General features: G+C 39.7%; 1 protein-coding gene and 1 pseudogene across 1 annotated transcript in view; both read left to right on the top strand.

Annotated features, from left to right (window-relative positions):
- Positions 1-19,750, top strand: part of SIRPB2 (signal regulatory protein beta 2) — a 59,334-nt gene that overhangs the window by 4,139 nt on the left and 35,445 nt on the right. The window lies entirely within an intron of this gene.
- Positions 377-19,280, top strand: LOC143678179 (small ribosomal subunit protein eS24 pseudogene; annotated as a pseudogene).

Genomic DNA, 19,750 nt, shown 5'->3' with positions numbered 1-19,750 from the left:
GGGGTGGGTTACTGTTCTTTCAGGGAGCTGGGCCTTGCTGCTTGACCTCTGTCCAGTTATAGATTTTTTAAGTCACTGCTTGCTGAGCCTTGGGTTTTCCCCCCATTAAAATCGGGCTAATAATAGGTGCCACCTCTTGACTTTATTAGAAAGAGTCACCAAGATAGTTCATGTAAAGTCCCTGGCACAACATAAAGATTGATAAATGTTGGCTATTATTATTTTCATAACTATGTCTCCTCTAATTCAGAGTCAGGCTGACTTAACTCCTGGGTCTCAAGCCTCCCACGTACAGCTCAGCCTCTGAGTCCCAGTTCCTCTGACCCATGAGGCAGGATGCTCGGCTCTTGATGGACTCGTTATATTTTCTGCCCACATGGGCCCTGCCCCAGGCCCTCCTGAGATCTCTGTTTGTTCTGATCCTCACATCATGGACCCTCCAGGGTGGCCACCCCCAGAAGAGGCCCTGGTGGGTCTCAGGGGCGGAGTCAGCCCCACGTGCTCCCGCGCTCTCTGGCTATGTGACTTGAGGCACCAGTTCGCTTCTCTGAGCCGGTTTCCTTCATTGTAAAATGTGAGCCATAATCCCAATCCCTCAATCCAGGGGGACTTCTGAGTGCCTGTGATGTGTTAAGCACTAGGCTAGGAAATCATATGCATAAAAACTACCCAGAATGAAAAATATTCAAACTGTTTTGGGGAAATATCCATTTTCTTCCAGGCTTCCCAAAGGAAACCCCTCAATAGGGACTATGAAGGGAAGGGGCATGGGGTGCAGGGCAGATGAAAAAGAGAGGAGAGAGGACGCTCAGAGCTGACTTGTGCAGCTTCTGGGAGAGGCAGAGGCAAAGCACCCAGAGCTTCCTAAAACCCATCAGACACGTGGACGGAGGCTGAGGAGGGGGAGTGCACAGGGCAGGGGCCTGATCGGCAGCTCCAGTTTCTTCCTTGGGGTTTCACTTCCCCAGACCCACCTCCAGCAGGGGCTAAGAGCCCCCATCACTCCCCACTGCCTCTTCCGCATGAATCACCCCTTTCCCACCCTGATCACCACACATACGAAAGCCTTCAAAATTATTTTATTACTGTAGTACAATTAATATATAAAAAACTGTACATATTTTAAAGTGTGCAGTTTTGTGTTTTGGCATAAGTCTACCCTTGTGAAAGTAATGCCAAAGTCAAGACATTGAACCCATCCAACACCCACAAAAATGTCCTTGTGGTTTTTTGCTTCCCCTCTGCCTAGTCCTCAAGCAACCAACAATCTGCTTCCTATTACTATGGATTAGTTGGCATTCCCTAACATTTTATATAACTAGAATCATATAGTGTGTACTCTTTCTGTCTGGCTTCTTTCACTCAACATAACATTTTGAGATTTAGCCATGTTGTTGAATATGTCGATAGTTCATTCTTTTGCATTGCTGAGTAGTACTCCATTATACAGCTAAGCCATAGTTTGTTTATCCGTTCATCTGTCGACAGATGTTTGGGTTGCTTGTGGTTTGGGACTACTACAAGGAAAGTGCTCTGAACACTCATGAAAAAGTCTTTATGAGTGTTCTAGTTTGCTAGCTGCCGGAATGCAACACACCAGAGACGGATTGGCTTTTAACAAAGGGGGATTTATTTTGTTGGTTCTTCAGAGGAAAGGCAGCTAACTTTCCACTGAGGTTCTTTCTTACATGGAAGGCACAAGATGGTCTCTGCTGGTCTTCTCTCCAGGCCCCTGGGTTCCAACAACTTTCCCCGGGGTGACTTCTTTCTGCATCTCCAAAGTCCGGGGCTGAGCTGCTAGTGCTGAGATGAGGAATGCCAAGCTGCTTAGCTGTGCTACATTGCTTTCTCTCATTTAAGCACCAGCCAATTAAGTCAAACGTCACTCATTGCAGCAGACACGCCTCCTAGCTGACTGCAGATGTAATTGGCAACAGATGAGGTTCACGTACCGTTGGTTTATGTCCGCAGCAACAAGATTAGGTATGCTCACCTGGCCAAGTTGACAACTGAATCTAACTAACACAATGAGGATATATGCCTTTTCTCTTGGAAAACTATCTAAGAGAGAGTGACTAGATATCAGGGTGGGTGTTTAGCTTTATAAGACACTGCCAAATTGCTTCCCAAAATGACTGTATCATTTTACACTCCCATTAGCAATGTATAGAGAGTATATTTCCCCCACATCCTCTCCAACACTTGGGCGGGTCAGACATTTTTATTTTAGTCATTCTCATAGGTGTGCAGTGGCAACTCATTATAGTTTTAATTTGCGTTTCCCTGGTGAGTAAAGATGTTCTTGTATATCTTCTTTGATGAAGTGTCTATTCACATCTTTTGCTCATTTCTAATTGTTTTTCCTGTTATTGAGTTTTGAGAGTTCTTTATATTCTGGATGCAATTCTTTTATCAGATATATGCATCTATGTGCACATCTTATATGTGCTTACATATGATATACACCTTGTTTTGGTTGCTAAAGCTGCCTGAATGCAATATACCAGAAATAGAACGACCTTTAAAAAGGGACTCAATTAAGTTACAAGTTTACACTTCTGAGGCCATAAAAATGCTCAAACTAAGGAATCCAGAGAAAGATATCTTGACTCAAGAAAGGCTGATGTCTGTCACATGGGAAAGGCACATGGCTGGCAACTGCTGGTCCTTGTTCCTGGTTCCGTTGCTTCCAGTTGCTGATGCCAGTGATTTCCTCTCTGAGCCTATGGACTTTCACATAGCTCCTCTGGGAGAACTCTGGGTTCTGGCTTGCTTAACATCCCATGGGGAGGCACATGGCAATGTCTGCTGGACTCTGCATCTCCAAACGTCCATGTCTAGGCGCCTGCTCTCTGTGTCTGCACTCCCACCACCTCCAAATGTCTTTGTGTCTGTCAGCTCCAAAGCAAGAGTCAGCATCAGAGATTTCTCCAAAATGCTTCCCCTTTTAAGGGAATCTAGTAAACTAATCATGGCCCACTTTGAATGGGTGAGGTCACATCTCCAGATAATCTAAAGGCCACACCCATAACTGGGTGTGTCACATCAGCACAGAAATAATCCCATCAAAGTTTCCACCCTAAACAATATGTCTGACCCCACAAGATTGGATCAGGATTAAAGCATGGCTTTTCTGGGGTACATAATAGTTTCAAGCAGGCACACTTCTATTCTGTGACTTGTTTTTTCTTTGGCCAGTGTCTTTTGAACAGCAGGTGTTCATAATTTTTACAAAGTTTAATTTATCAATTTGTTCTTTGATGGATTGTCATTTTCGTGTCATATATAAGAAATCTTTGCCAAACCCAAAGTTATAAAGAGTGTTTCCTATGCTTTTATCTGGAAGTGTGTATTTTTACGTGTAGGTCTATGATATATTTTGAGTTAATTTTTCTATATGGCGCAAGAATTGAGTCGAAGTTTATTTGTTTATGTGTGGATTTCCAGTTGCTCTAAGCTCCATCATTGAAAGACTCTCTTTCCCATTGCACCCTTGTGCAAAAATCAGCTGTTCAGGTATATGTGGGACTATTTCTGGACACTCTAGTCTGTTTTGTTGATATATTTGTCTATCTTTGCACCATTGCACTCTGTATTTTACTCTAGTTTTATAATAAATCTTAAATCAGGGCGGGCCATGGTGGCTCAGCAGGCAGAGTTCTTGCCTGCCTTGCCAGAGACGTGGGTTTGGTTCCCGGTGCCTGCTCATGTAAAATAATAAATAAATAATCTTAAATCAGGTATTGTTTTCCAAATATATTCATATTTTTCCAATTTTTTTAGCTATTCTAGATAAAGATATGGCTATTCTAGGAATTTTTAAATATATTTATTAATTTCTGGAATTTGAATATATTTGAATAGAGATTGCATTGAATCTATTGATCCGTTTATGGAGAATTGACATATTGTCAATATTGAGTCTTCCAACACATGAATGTGTGAATCTGTCTTATTTTATTTTTTTGCCAATTTATTTTATTTATTTTTTAAATTGTGAAATATAACATAAACACAAAAAAGCAATAAACTTCAAAATACATTGTAACAAGTATTCAAACAAGATTTTAAAGTTTGGTTTATATATATAGTTCTACTTCAGGTATTTCTTTCTAGCTGCTCTAAGATACTGGAGGCTATAAAGAAATATCAATATAACGATTCAGCAGTTACACATATTTGTTAAATCCTAACTTCTCTGTTATAACTCCTTCTCCTTTGATCCTTCTCCCAGACTTTATGGATATTTGAATTATGTCTATTCTAACTTTTTTATGACTGTTTTAGTTTGTTAAAGCTGTGGAATGCAATATATCAGAAATGGAAAGGCTTTTAAAAGAGGAACATGCTAAGCTGCAAGTTTACAGTTCTAAGGCCATGAAAACATCCAAACTAAGACATCCTGAGAAAATACCTTGGTTTAAGAAAGGCCAATGAGTCTGAAACACCTCTGTCAGCTTGGAAAACATATGGCAACATATGCTAGCTTTCTCTCCTGGCTTCTCATTTAAAAAAATTTTTGGGGGTGGGGGGCAGGCCACGGTGGCTCAGCAGGCAAGAATGCTTGCCTGCCATGCCAGAGGACCTGGGTTCATTTCCCGGTGCCTGCCCATGTTAAAAAATAAAAAAAGAATTTTAGGGGGGGCTTTTTTCTTTTGCATCTCCAAAGATCTCTGGTTGTGTGAGTCTGTTGGCACTGAAGCTTTCTCCAAAGTGGTTTCCTCTTAAAGGGCTTCAATAAGCAACCCCACCTTGAATGCATAGATACCATCTCCATGGAAACCACCTAATCAAAAAGTACTACCCGCGACTGGGTGGGTCACATCTCCATGGAAACAATCAAAAAGATTGCACCCAGACTTTCAGGCCAAGATGGCGGCTTAGCAATGTGCATGTTTTAGTTCGTCCTCCAGAACAACTACTAAATAACCAGAAACAATACAGAATAGCTCCTAGGACCACATCAGTGACCGGACACACAGCTTACCCGAGTCTGGACCAGCTGGACTGGCTGCGAGCCCCCCAGAACCGTGAGTTCCCCAAGCCGCAGTGGCCAGCGCCCCTCCCCCACAGGCTGCTTCCCAGAGGGGAAGGAAAGAGACTTTACCAGCTCAGGGGTTGAGCCCAACCAAACGCCAATTGTGGAATTAATTAACAAATTCTGACTACTAAAAATAGGCCCCCAGCTCAGGTGAACCTGGTCAAAGTGGAGGTCGCTCATTTTTGCTCTGGTGCCAAGGGGGCAGAGCTGACAGAAAAAAAAAAAAAAGGAAACAGGTTTTTGTGGCTGTGTTTCTACAAAGGCTTCACTGCCTTTAGATATAGCAGCAGAACTTCTCAGGCTGCAACTGCCCCAGGCATAGGCAGAAACAAGCTCGTTTGGGGGCTTGTCTGGAGCCTGTACCTTCCCCAGGGGAGGCGTGAAGCCCAACTCAGGTGGAATCCCTCCCTCAAGGAATTCAGACCCCAGGGCTTGGTAATTTGAAGTCATTAAAACCAGCCTACAACCTCTCCTCTGTCTCCACCACGCCCCCAGCAGGGAGAGTCTGCCAAAGTTAAAGGTACCGCATTATCTTACACTGGTGGGACCTGCAGGCAGACGAGCGCCACATACTGGGCAGGATAAGAAAAACAGAGCCCAGAGACTTCGCAGGAAAGTCTTTCAACCTGTTGGGTCTCACCCTCAGGGAAAACCAATGCAGGTGACTCTTTCCTCCTCATAGGAGGCCAGTTTGGTCTGGGAAAATCCAGCTGGGGTCTTTAATACCTAAGCAGACCTTCCTAAGTGTGTGTGGGGGGAAGGCACCATACAAGCAGGGCAAGAAACAAGAAAATAGAAACTGAAAAATTCTCCTCTGTTAAACAAAACCTAAGCTAGAGGTCCAGAATAAGCTGAACTGAATGTCAAAGAACAGAGAGACAACAAATTCATCCAGCAAGAAAACCCTAGGTAAAAGAAGTGAAAGCAATCTCCAGAATAAACCAATTAAGGTAATTAAATGCCTAGATGCCAGCAAAAAATAACAAATCACACTAGGAAAATTGAAGATATGGCCCAGTCAAAGGAACAAACCAACAATTCAAATGAGATACAGGAGCTGAAACAAATAATTGAGAATATACAAACAGACATGGAAAACCTCATCAAAAACCAAATCAATGAATTGAGGGAGGATATAAAGAATGCAAGGAATGAACAAAAAGAAGAAATCGAAAGTCTGAAAAAACAAATCACAGAACTTATGGGAATGAAAGGCACAGTAGAAGAGATGAGAAAAAATCAGTGGAAACCTACAATGGTAGATTTCGAGAGGCAGAACATAGGATTAGTGAACTGGAGGACAGAACATCTGAAACCCAACAAGAAAAAGAAACTATAGGGAAAAAATGGAAAAATATGAGCAGGGACTCAGGGAATTGAAGGACAATATGAAGCACACGAATATACATGTTGTGGGTGTCCCAGAAGGAGAAGAGAAGGGAAAAGGAGGAGATAAACTAATGGAAGGAATTATCACTGAACATTTCCCAGCTCTTATGAAAGACTTAAAATTACAGATCCAAAAAGTGCAGCATACCCCAAAGAGAATAGATCCAAACACGTACTCCAAGACATTTACTAATCAGTGTCAAAGGTCAAAGAGAAAGAGAGAATCTTGAAAGCAGCAAGAGAAAAGCAATCCATCACATACAAGGGAGGCCCAATAAGACTATGCATAGATTTTTCAGCAGAAACCATGGAGGCGAGAAGACAGTGGGATGATATATTTAAATTAATAAAAGAGAAAAACTTCCAACCAAGAATTCTATATCCAGCAAAATTGTCCTTCAAAAATGAGGAAGATATTAAAACATTTTCAGACAAAAAATCACTGAGAGAATTTGTGACCAAGAGACCAGCTCTGCAAGAAATACTAAAGGGAGCACCAGAGACAGATGCAAAGACAGGAGAGAGAGGTGTGGAGAAGAGTCTAGAAAGGAAGATATTGAGTAAAGGCAAAAAGAAGGAAAATTAGATATGACATATAAAGTCCAAAAGGGAAAATAGAAGAAAGTACTACCCGTGCAGTAATAACACTAAATGTTAATGGATTAGACTCCCCAATCAAAAGACATAGACTGGCAGAATGGATTAAAAAACAGGACCCATCTATATGCTGTCTCTACTCAAAGAACATGAGGGCAAGGACACAAACAGACATTTGCTCACCAATGTTTATAGCAGCATTATTTACAATTACCAAGAGATGGAAACAGCTAAAAGGTCCACCAACAGACGGGTGGCTAAACAAACTGTGGCATATACATATGATGAAATATTATGCAGCTGTAAGACAGAATAAAGTTATGAAGTATGTAACAACGTGGATGGGCCTTGAGGACATTATGCTGAGTGAGATTGGCCAGAAACAGAAAGACAAATGCTGTATGGTCTCACTAATGTGAACTGACTTTGGTGAATAAACTTGGAATATTTCGTGGGTAGCGGGGACCATTAGGAGATAGAAATAGGGTTAGACATTGGGTAATTGGAGCTGAAGGGATTCAGATTGTGCAACAGGACTGAATATAAAAACTCAGAAATGGACAGCACAATACTACCTAACTGTAATACAATTATGTTAAAACACTGAATGAAGCTGCATGTGAGAATGATAGAGGGAGGAGATCTGGGAGCATAAAGGAAATCACAAAGAAAGATAGACGATAAAGACTGAGGTGGTATAATCTAGGAATTCCTAGAGTGTATAATGATAGTGACTAAATGTACAAATTTTAAAAATGTTTTTGCATGAGAAAGAACAAAGGAATGTCATTACTGCAGGGTACTTAAAATAGATGGTAATTAATATTTTAAAAATTTCAACTTATGTGTGAGACTAAAGCAAAAAATCTTTATTTGGTACAAAATTTATATTTTGACTAGTGCATTTCCTATATAACTTATGTAGATAGCTTGATTGAACACCATTAGTACTTGGAACCTTGGGTAGGACATGAGATTTTGTTGGTTTGTCCAGAGTGATGCCCCGATGAATCCCAGAGTGATTCAATCAGTGAGTGGAAAAGTATTTGCAAAGTCCTCTTCAGGGAATGGGGAGAATGGGGGAAAATTCAACTTCCCCAAGTTGAATTCTTGATATTCTCACAAGCAATGTGGACAACCAAAGCTATAGACTGAGCCCCCAGTCTTGGGGTTTGTTCATATGAAACTTAACTCCACAAAGGATAGGTCAGGCCTACTTAAAATTAGGCCTAAGAGTCACTCTCAAGAGAGCCTCTTTTGTTGCTCAGATGTGGCTTCTCTCTCCAGCCAGCACAACAAGCAAACTCACCACCCTCCCCCTGTCTACGTGGGACATGACTCCCAGGGGTGTGGACCTTCCTGGCAACATGGGACAGAAATCCTAGAATGAGCTGAGACTCAGCATCAAGGGATTGAGAAAACCTTCTCGGCCAAAAGGGGGAAGAGTGAAATGAGACAAAGTGTCAATGGCTGAGAGATTCCAAACAGAGTCGAGAGGTTATCCTTATGCATTAAGAAGATATCACCTTGTTAGTCAAGATGTAATGGAGAGGGGCCAAGATGGCAGCTTAGTAAGGTACGTGCATCTTAGTTCCTCCGCCAAAGCAACTACTAGGTGAACTGAAACAGTGCAGAACAGCTCCCGGGGCCACGGCAGGGAATGGACACACAGCATACCCCAGTCTGGACTGGCTAGTCTGACTGCGAGACTCGGCTGCGGTGAGATCCCCGAGCGGCGCGCGATTTCCCGAGCAGCGGCAGCTGTGGTGGCTGGAACTCCTCCCTCCCTCCTTCCCGGGCCGGCTGAGAGTCTCGGAGAGGCAAGTTTTCCAAGCCGAGGCAGCCGGCGCCCCTCTTTCGCAGGCGGCTTCCTGGTCTGGCTACGAGTCTCGGATCAGAGGGCTACCCAAGCCGCGGTGGCCCTCCCCCGCGGGCAGCTTCCTGATCCGGAGGGGAATTCCACAGGCCGCGGCGGCCAGTGACCGATGCCCCTCCCCCGCGGGCGACTGCCTGGTCCAGTGGCGAATTCCCTGGGCCCGCTGCGGCCGGCGACCAGCCACAGGGTCCCCTCAAGCCGCGGCGGCTGACGCCCCCACCACGCACGGCCCCCCGAACCAACGGAGAGAATTGGATCGGAAATCCCCAGGCCGTGGAGATCGGTGACTGGGGGGATCCCTTCCAAACACGTGAGACAAACGTGTGCCACGAGCGCCACCTACTGGGCAGGATAAGAAAAACAGAACCCAGAGATTTCACAGAAAAATCTTTCAACCTTGTTGGGTCCGACACCCAGGGAAATCTGACTAAATGCCCAGACGCCAGCAGCAGAAGATAATGGTCCACGCTCAGAAGATTGAGAATATGGCCCAGTCAAAGGAACAAACCAATAGTTCAAATGAGATACAAGAGCTGAGACAACTAATGCTGAATATACGAACAGAAATGGAAAACCTCTTCAAAAATGAAATCGATAAATTGAGGGAGGACATGAAGAAGACATGGGCTGAACATAAAGAAGAAATAGAAAAACTGAAAAAACAAATCACAGAACTTATGGAAGTGAAGAATAAAGTAGAAAAGATGGAAAAAACAATGGATACCTACAATGATAGATTTAAAGAGACAGAAGATAGAATTAGTGATTTGGAGGATGGAACATCTGAATTCCAAAAAGAAACAGAAACTATCGGGAAAAGAATGGAAAAATTTGAACAGGGTATCAGGGAACTCAAGGACAATATGAAGCACACAAATATACGTGTTGTGGGTGTCCCAGAAGGAGAAGAGAAGGGAAAAGGAGGAGAAAAACTAATGGAAGAAATTATCACTGAAAATTTCCCAACTCTTATGAAAGACCTAAAATTACAGATCCAAGAAGTGCAGCGCACCCCAAAGAGATTAGGCCCAAATAGGCGTTCTCCAAGACACTTACTAGTTAGAATGTCAGAGGTCAAAGAGAAAGAGAGGATCTTGAAAGCAGCAAGAGAAAAACAATCCATCACATACAAGGGAAACCCAATAAGACTATGTGTAGATTTCTCAGCAGAACCCATGGAAGCTAGAAGACAGTGGGATGATATATTTAAATTACTAAAAGAGAAAAACTGCCAACCAAGACCCCTATATCCAGCAAAATTATCCTTCAAAAATGACGGAGAAATTAAAACATTCTCAGACAAAAAGTCACTGAGAGAATTTGTGACCAAGAGACCAGCTCTGCAAGAAATACTAAAGGGAGCACTAGAGTCAGATACGAAAAGACAGAAGAGAGAGGTATGGAGAAGAGTGTAGAAAGAAGGAAAATCAGATATGATATATATAATACAAAAGGCAAAATGTTAGAGGAAAATATTATCCAAACAGTAATAACACTAAATGTTAATGGACTGAATTCCCCAATCAAAAGACATAGATTTGCAGAATGGATTAAAAAACAGGATCCTTCTATATGCTGTCTACAGGAAACACATCTTAGACCCAAAGATAAACATAGGTTGAAAGTGAAAGGTTGGGAAAAGATATTTCATGCAAATAACAACCAGAAAAGAGCAGGAGTGGCTATACTAATATCCAACAAATTAGACTTCAAATGTAAAACAGTTAAAAGAGACAAAGAAGGACACTATATACTAATAAAAGGAACAATTAAACAAGACGACATAACAATCATAAATATTTATGCACCGAACCAGAATGCCCCAAAATATGTGAGGAATATACTGCAAACACTGAAAAGGGAAATAGACTCATATACCATAATAGTTGGAGACTTCAATTCACCACTCTCATCAATGGACAGAACATCTAGACAGAGGATCAATAAAGAAATAGAGAATCTGAATATTACTATAAATGAGCTAGACTTAACAGACATTTATAGGACATTACATCCTACAACAGCAGGATACACCTTTTTCTCAAGTGCTCATGGATCATTCTCAAAGATAGACCGTATGCTGGGTCACAAAGCAAGTCTTAACAAATTTAAAAAGATTGAAATCATACACAACACTTCCTCGGATCATAAAGGAATGAAGTTGGAAATCAATAATAGGCGGAGTGCCAGAAAATTCACAAATACGTGGAGGCTCAACAACACACTCCTAAACAACGAGTGGGTCAAAGAAGAAATTGCTAGAGAAATTAGCAAATACCTCGAGGCAAATGAAAATGAAAACACAACATATCAAAACTTATGGGATGCAGCAAAGGCAGTGCTAAGAGGGAAATTTATTGCCCTAAATGCCTTTATCAGAAAAGAAGAAAAGGCAAAAATGCAGGAATTAACTGTCCACTTGGAAGAACTGGAGAAAGAACAGCAAACTAATCCCAAAGCAAGCAAAAGGAAAGAAATAACAAAGATTAGAGCAGAAATAAATGAAATTGAAAACAATAGAGAAAATCAATAAGGCCAGAAGTTGGTTCTATGAGAAAATCAATAAGATTGATGGGCCCTTAGCAAGATTGACAAAAAGAAGAAGAGAGAGGATGCAAATAAATAAGATCAGAAATGGAAGAGGAGACATAACTACTGACCTCACAGAAATAAAGGAGGTAATAACAGGATACTATGAACAACTTTACGCTAATAAATACAACAATTTAGAGGAAATGGACGGGTTCCTGGAAAGACATGAACAACCAACTTTGACTCAAGAAGACATAGATGACCTCAACAAACCAATCACAAGTAAAGAAATTGAATTAGTCATTCAAAAGCTTCCTAAAAAGAAAAGTCCAGGACCAGACGGCTTCACATGTGAATTCCATCAAACATTCCAGAAAGAATTAGTACCAACTCTCCTCAAACTCTTTGAAAAAATCGAAGTGGAGGGAAAACTACCTAATTCATTCTATGAAGCCAACATCACCCTCATACAAAACCAGGCAAAGATATTACAAAAAAAGAAAACTACAGGCCAATCTCTCTAATGAATATAGATGCAAAAATCCTCAATAAAATTCTAGCAAATCGTATCCAACAACACATTAAAAGAATTATACATCATGACCAAGTAGGATTCATCCCAGGTATGCAAGGATGGTTCAACATAAGAAAATCAATTAATGTAATACACCATATCAACAAATCAAAGCAGAAAAATCACATGATCATCTCAATTGATGCAGAGAAGGCATTTGACAAGATTCAACATCCTTTCCTGTTGAAAACACTTCAAAGGATAGGAATACAAGGGAACTTCCTTAAAATGATAGAGGGAATATATGAAAAACCCACAGCTAATATCATCCTCAATGGGGAAAAATTGAAAACTTTCCCCCTAAGATCAGGAACAAGACAAGGATGTCCACTATCACCACTATTATTCAACATTGTGTTGGAGGTTCTAGCCAGAGCAATTAGACAAGAAAAAGAAATACAAGGCATCAAAATTGGAAAGGAAGAAGTAAAACTATCACTGTTTGCAGACGATATGATACTATACGTCGAAAACCCGGAAAAATCCACAACAAAACTACTAGAGCTAATAAATGAGTATAGCAAAGTAGCAGGTTACAAGATCAACATTCAAAAATCTGTAGCATTTCTATACACTAGCAATGAACAAGCGGAGGGGGAAATCAAGAAACGAATCCCATTTACAATTGCAACTAAAAGAATAAAATACCTAGGAATAAATTTAACTAAAGAGACAAAAAACCTATATAAAGAAAACTACAAAAAACTGCTAAAAGAAATCACAGAAGACCTAAATAGATGGAAGGGCATACCGTGTTCATGGATTGGAAGACTAAATATAGTTAAGATGTCAATCCTACCTAAATTGATTTACAGATTCAATGCAATACCAATCAAAATCCCAACAACTTATTTTTCAGAAATAGAAAAACCAATAAGCAAATTTATCTGGAAGGGCAGGGTGCCCCGAATTGCTAAAAACATCTTGAGGAAAAAAAACGAAGCTGGAGGTCTTGCACTGCCTGACTTTAAGGCATATTATGAAGCCACAGTGGTCAAAACAGCATGATATTGGCATAAAGATAGATATATCGACCAATGGAATCGAATAGAGTGCTCAGATATAGACCCTCTCATCTATGGACATTTGATCTTTGATAAGGCAGTCAAGCCAACTCACCTGGGACAGAACAGTCTCTTCAATAAATGGTGCCTAGAGAACTGGATATCCATATGCAAAAGAATGAAAGAAGACCCATCTCTCACACCCTATACAAAAGTTAACTCAAAATGGATCAAAGATCTAACCATTAGGTCTAAGACCATAAAACAGTTAGAGGAAAATGTAGGGAGATATCTTATGAATCTTACAATTGGAGGCAGTTTTATGGACCTTAAACCTAAAGCAAGAGCACTGAAGAAGGAAATAAATAAATGGGAACTCCTCAAAATTAAACACTTTTGTGCATCAAAGAACTTCATCAAGAAAGTAGAAAGACAGCCTACACAATGGGAGACAATATTTGGAAATGACATATCAGATAAAGGTCTAGTATCCAGAATTTATAAAGAGATTGTTCAACTCAACAACAAAAAGACAGCCAACCCAATTACAAAATGGGAAAAAGACTTGAATAGACACCTCTCAGAGGAGGAAATACAAATGGCCAAAAGGCACATGAAGAGATGCTCAATGTCCCTGGCCATTAGAGAAATGCAAATCAAAACCACAATGAGATATCATCTCACACCCACCAGAATGGCCATTATCAACAAAACAGAAAATGACAAGTGCTGGAGAGGATGCAGAGAAAGAGGCACACTTATCCACTGTTGGTGGGAATGTCAAATGGTGCAACCCACTGTGGAAGGCAGTTTGGCGGTTCCTCAAAAAGCTGAATATAGAATTGCCATACGACCCAGCAATACCATTGCTGGGAATCTACTCAAAGGAATTAAGGGCAAAAACTCAAACGGACATTTGCACACCAATGTTTATAGCAGCGTTATTTACAATTGCAGAGATGGAAACAGCCAAAATGTCCATCAACAGACAAGTGGCTAAACAAACTTTGTGGTATATACATACGATGGAATATTATGCAGCTTTAAGGCAGGATAAAATTATGAAGCATGTCATAACATGGATGGACCTAGAGAACATTATGCTGAGTGAGTCCAGCCAAAAACTAAAAGACAAATACTGTATGGTCCCAATGATGTGAATCAACATTCGAGAATAAACTTGGAATATGTCATTGGTAACAGAGTTCAGCAGGAGTTAGAAACAGGGTAAGATAATGGGTAATTGGAGCTGATGGGATACAGACTGTGCAACAGGACTAGATACAAAAACTCAAAAATGGACAGCACAATAATACCTAATTGTAAAGTAATCATGTTAAAACACTGAATGAAGCTGCATCCGAGCTATAGGTTTTTGTTTTGTTTTGTTTTGTTCTTACTATTATTACTTTTATTTTTTTCTCTATATTAACATTCTATATCTTTTTCGGTTGTGTTGCTAGTTCTTCTAAACCGATGCAAATGTTCTAAGAAACGATGATCATGCATCTATGTGATGATGTTAAGAATTACTGATTGCATATGTAGAATGGTATGATTTCTAAATGTTGGGTTAATTTCTTTTTTTCCATTAATTAATAATAAAAAAAAAAGATGTAATGGAGAGGCTGGAGGGAACTGCCTGAAAATGTAGAGCTGTGTTCCAGTAGCCATGTTTCTTGATGATGATTGAATAATGATATAGCTTTCACAATGTGACTGTGTGATTATAAAAACCTTGTGTCTGATGCTCCTTTTATCTACTTGTCAATACACTAGTAGAACAAATGGAATAAAAATAAATAATACAGAGAAAAAATGTTAAAATAAATTTAGTTTGAAATGCTAGTGATCAATGAAAGTGAGGGGTAAGGGGTATGGTATGCATAATCTGTTTTTTGTTTTCATTTTATTTATTTTTCTGTTGTCTTTTTATTTCTTTTTCTGAATTGATGCAAATGTTCTAAGAAATGATGAATATGCAACTATGTGATAATATTGTAAATTACTGATTATATATGTAGAATGAAATGATCATATGTTAATGTTTATGTTCATTTGTTGTTAATTTTTTAAATTAATAGATAAATAAATTTTAAAAAAAGATTCCGCCCAGCAATACTGAATGAGGATTAATGAACATGGCTTTTCTGGGGTCCACAACAGTTTCAAAGCAGCACAGTGTTGAAGAGGGGAGTCGACAAAATGGGATGGGGATGAACTGGTTGATGTTCTTGGAGAGACTGGCATCTCTGGGTTTCAGGACTTATCTGGCCTAGAGCCATCTGAAGGTTTCAGATTTCTGAAAAGTAAACTTAGTGTGTGAAACTTCTGTAGGATCTCAGATAGAGCCCTGGGTGTTCTTTAGGATTTGCAGAAATAATGTTGGTTAGGGTTTAGCAAATCTTGGCAATTAGTGATATCTAGCGGAAGTTTCTGCAAGTGTAGCCTCCAGAATAGCTTCTGTACTCTACTTGAATTCTCTTAGCCACTGATGCCTTATTTTATTACACTTCCTGTCCCTTCCTTCTCAAAAGGATCTCCAAAACCTGTAATTCCTTTTAAAATGATACATAGTTTTCTCCTCCCCATTCTCTCCACCCCTCCCTCCCTGTTCTAGTTTGCTAACTGCCGGAATGCAATATACCAGAAACGGAATGGCTCTTAACAAGGGGAATTTAATATTTTCTGGTTTACAGTTCTAAGGCCGAGAAAATGTCCCAATCAAAACAAGTCTATAGAAATGTCCAATTTAAGGCATCCAGGGAAAGATACCTTGGTTCAAGAAGGCTGATGACGATCAACATTTCTCTCAGTTGGAAGGGTGCATGGCGAACATGGTGGCATCGCTGGCTTTCACATGGCTCCACCAAAAAGGGACTCTCTCCAAAATGTTTCCTCTTTTAAAGGATTCCAGCAAGCAACTCCACTTTCAGTGGGTGGAGACACACCTCCATGGAAATCATCTAATCAAAAGTTACCACCCACAGTTGGGTGGGTCACATCTTCATGGAAACAATCAAAATACTCCCACCCAGCCTTATTGAATGAGGATCAAAGGGCATGGCTTTTCTGGGGTCCACCACAGACTCAGACCAGCACACTCCCCAATACACATGAACATATTTCATATTACTTTTTGCACCCCACGCAGGGGGTGTTGGACTTCTCCATTTATTTTAGATTTCCTTTTTAAAAATTCTCTCCTTGATATTTTGAAAGTTTTTTATTTCCAGTCCTTCACATTTTTTGGTCAAATTTACCCCTAACTATTTCCTATTTTTATTATATTGTTAATAGTAATTTAATTTCTATTTCCAGTTGTTTTTTGTTAGTATATAAAAACACACACCCCCAAAAGTATGGTGACCTTGTATTCTGCAATCTCACATATTAGTTCTGATAGCTTTTTTGCTTCATTTATTTCTCTATTTCTTTTTTTGTTTGTTTTCTATTTTATTGATTTCTACTTAGATCTTTATTATTTTTTATTATACTTAATTTGTTCTTATTTTCTAGTCTCTTAAAATGAAAACTCTGACCTGTGTTCTAGTTTGCTAGCTGTCAGAGTGTAACACACCAGAGATAAATTGGCTTTTAATAAAAGGGGATTTATTTAGTTAACATATAGTTCTTCAGAGGAAAGGCAGCTAACTTTCAACTGAGGTTCTTTCTTACATGGGAAGGCACAGGGCGATTTCTGCTGGCCTTCTCTCCAGGCCTCTAGGTTCCAACAACTTTCCCCAGGGTGATTTCTTTCTGCATCTCCAACGGCCTGGGCTGAGCTGTGAGTGCTGAGATAAGGTATGCCGAGTTGCTTGGGCTGTGGTACGTTGCGCTCTCTCATTTAAGCACCAGCCAATTAAGTCAAACGTCATTCATTGCAGCAGGCACGCCTCCTAGCCAACTACAGATGTAATCAAGGACAGATGAGGTTCACATGCCATTGGCTCATGCCCACAGCAATAGAACTAGGCTCCTTCATCTGGCCAAGTTAACACCTGAATCTAACTACCACAACCTGCATTTCTAGTCTCTTACAGTGGAAACTGAGTTCACTGATTAAATTTTCCTTTTTTCCTACTATAGACTTCTATTGCTACAAATTTCCTCCTGCTTCAGTGGCATCCCACAAATTTTAATATGTTGTGTTTTCATTTTCATTCCGTTCAAAACACTTTCTAATTTTCCTTTTTATTTTTCTTTTGACCCATGTGTTATATCTGGTTTCCAGATATGTGGGGGTTTTCTGGACATACTCCTCTGATTTCTAATTTAATTCCATTGTGGTCAGAGAATATGCTTTGTATGACTTGAATCCTTTTAAACTGATTGAGAATTTTTGACTCAGAATATGGTCCACTTTGGTAAATCATCATTGTGCACGTGAAAAGAATTGTATGTCCTGGGGGTGGCGGACAAGTGTTGTGTCCTATAAATGTCATTGTTGATTCGCTCAAGTTGGTTAATAATGTTGTCCAAGTATTCTGCATCCTTTTTGATTTTCTGTCTACCTGTTTGATAAATTATTGAAAGAGGGTTACTACAATCTCAGACAATAACTGTGCATTTGTCTATTTCTCCCTGTGTATCTATTGGTTTTATTTCATGCATTTTATTATTAGAAATTAAACATTTAGGATTTTCATGTCATCTTAATTACCGGACTCCCTTATCTTATGAAATGACATTCTTTATCCCTGGTTATATTCTTTGCTCTGAAATGTACTTTATCCAATATTACTATCAGCTTTCTTTTGATTAGTATTAGTTTGGCATATCATTTTCACCCTTCCACTTTTAACTTATCAATGTCTTTACATTTAAAGCTCATCTCTTGAAAGCAACATGTCCTTGAATCTTACTGCTTCATCCAGTCTGATCATCTCTTTCACTTTGGTTTTGTTCTACTTTTCCAACTGCTAAAATAATACCATACAATAGGATTGCTTAAACATTAGGGATGTATTGGCTCATAGTTTTGAGGCTGGTAGAAGTCCAAAATTGAGGATCAGCAAGATGATGCTTTCCTCCCAGAATACTGTGGCACTTGGGGCCAGCTGCCAGCAACACTCTGTCTTTGGCTTTTCTGTCACACGGCAATGCACATAGTGGCATCTCCTGGCTTCTCTCTCCTTCTGACTTTCATTCTGCGTATAAATGACTCCCGTCATCTGGATTAAACTCCAACTTGATTCACTGGACTGAGACTTAAAGAAAGTAAGATCGTGATGAGATCTTATTTACAATGGGTCCACACACACCAAAATGCAGACTGAGACCAAGAACGTGTCCAAGCTGGGCCGCACAGGTCAATCCACCACAGGTGTTTAGACCATTTACATTTATTGTGATTATGGCATGATTATGTTAAAATCTACTATCTTCCTATTTATTTTCTGTTTGTACTATTTGTTCTTCCTTTTTTCCTGCCTTCTTTGGGTAATAAATTTTTCTTAATAATTTCATTTTATTTCCTTTAATGGCTTAGCTATAACTGTTTTGTTTTTAATGCTTGCTTTGGGGTTTATGGTGTTGATCTTTAATTCATCACCTTAAAGTGACACTACACCACTTCATGCACGTTAAAAACCCTTACACTACCCTATTGCTATTATCCCCCCTGCAGCCCTTATCCTAATAGTGCCATAGCTTCTACTCACAATACATTAATTTGTTTAAAACGTTGTCTTTTAAAGATGTTTAAAATAGAAAAACAATGTATATTTTTATTGAAATATAGTTCACAGACCATAAAATTAATCTATTTAAGGTATACAACTCAGCTCTTTTCCTCACGCGCCATCACGAATGACACAGTAACCCCCCAGATAGGGGAGTCCAAGACCAACTGACTACTTCAGCCAAAGCAAATGGTCATCGATGGCCTTCACCCCGGAAAGGTAACAGTATCTAAGACAGAAAAACAGTATCTAACCAAAATGTACAAGACTACACCAGATGTCATCTTTGTTTTTGGATTCAGAACCCATTTTGATGATGGCAAGATGATGGCTTTGGAGTGATTTATGATTCCTTGGATTACACAAAGAAAAATGAAACCAAACACAGACTTGCAAGACATGGCCTGTATGAGAAGGAAAAAACCTCAAGAAAACAGTGAAAGGAACACAAGAACATAATGAAGAGAGTCAGGGGCACTGCAAAGGCCAATGCTGGTGCTGGCAAAAAATGAGCTGGAGATTGGATAACAGAAAGGTGTAAAGATTCTTCAGTGACTTGATCCGTGATTGCGCAGATATTTCTCCAGAGAATTAATAAAACTAAAAACTTTATGCTTGGTTGTTTGAAGTATATTTTAAGTTTATTAGAAGTGTTATAAAATTGGTCTGTTGTTACGGCAAATTTAGGTTGATACTCAATGTTCATATTGTCCCATTAAATATTCAGTGAAAACTTTAAAGAAAAGTGTACAATTCAGCAGTTTTTAGTATATTCATAAAGATGTGTAACCATGACCACTATTTAATTCCTAAACATTTCCATCATCTCAAAAAGAAAATCTATGCCCATCAACAATCACTCCCCAAAGCTCCATACCTCCATGCTTTCCTCTAACCCTACCCAGTCCCTGGCAACCACTAATCAACTTTCTGCCTCTAAGGATTTGCCTATTCTGGAATTTTTTTTCTTATAAATGGAATCATAAAATATGTAGCCTTTTGTGTCTCCTTTAATTTAGCAAAATGTTTTCGAAGTTGTCCATGTCCATGTTG

This window comes from Tamandua tetradactyla, chromosome 1, assembly GCF_023851605.1.
Source record: "Tamandua tetradactyla isolate mTamTet1 chromosome 1, mTamTet1.pri, whole genome shotgun sequence".
NCBI lineage: Eukaryota > Metazoa > Chordata > Mammalia > Pilosa > Myrmecophagidae > Tamandua > Tamandua tetradactyla.
This window is presented reverse-complemented; position numbering and strand designations above follow the sequence as displayed.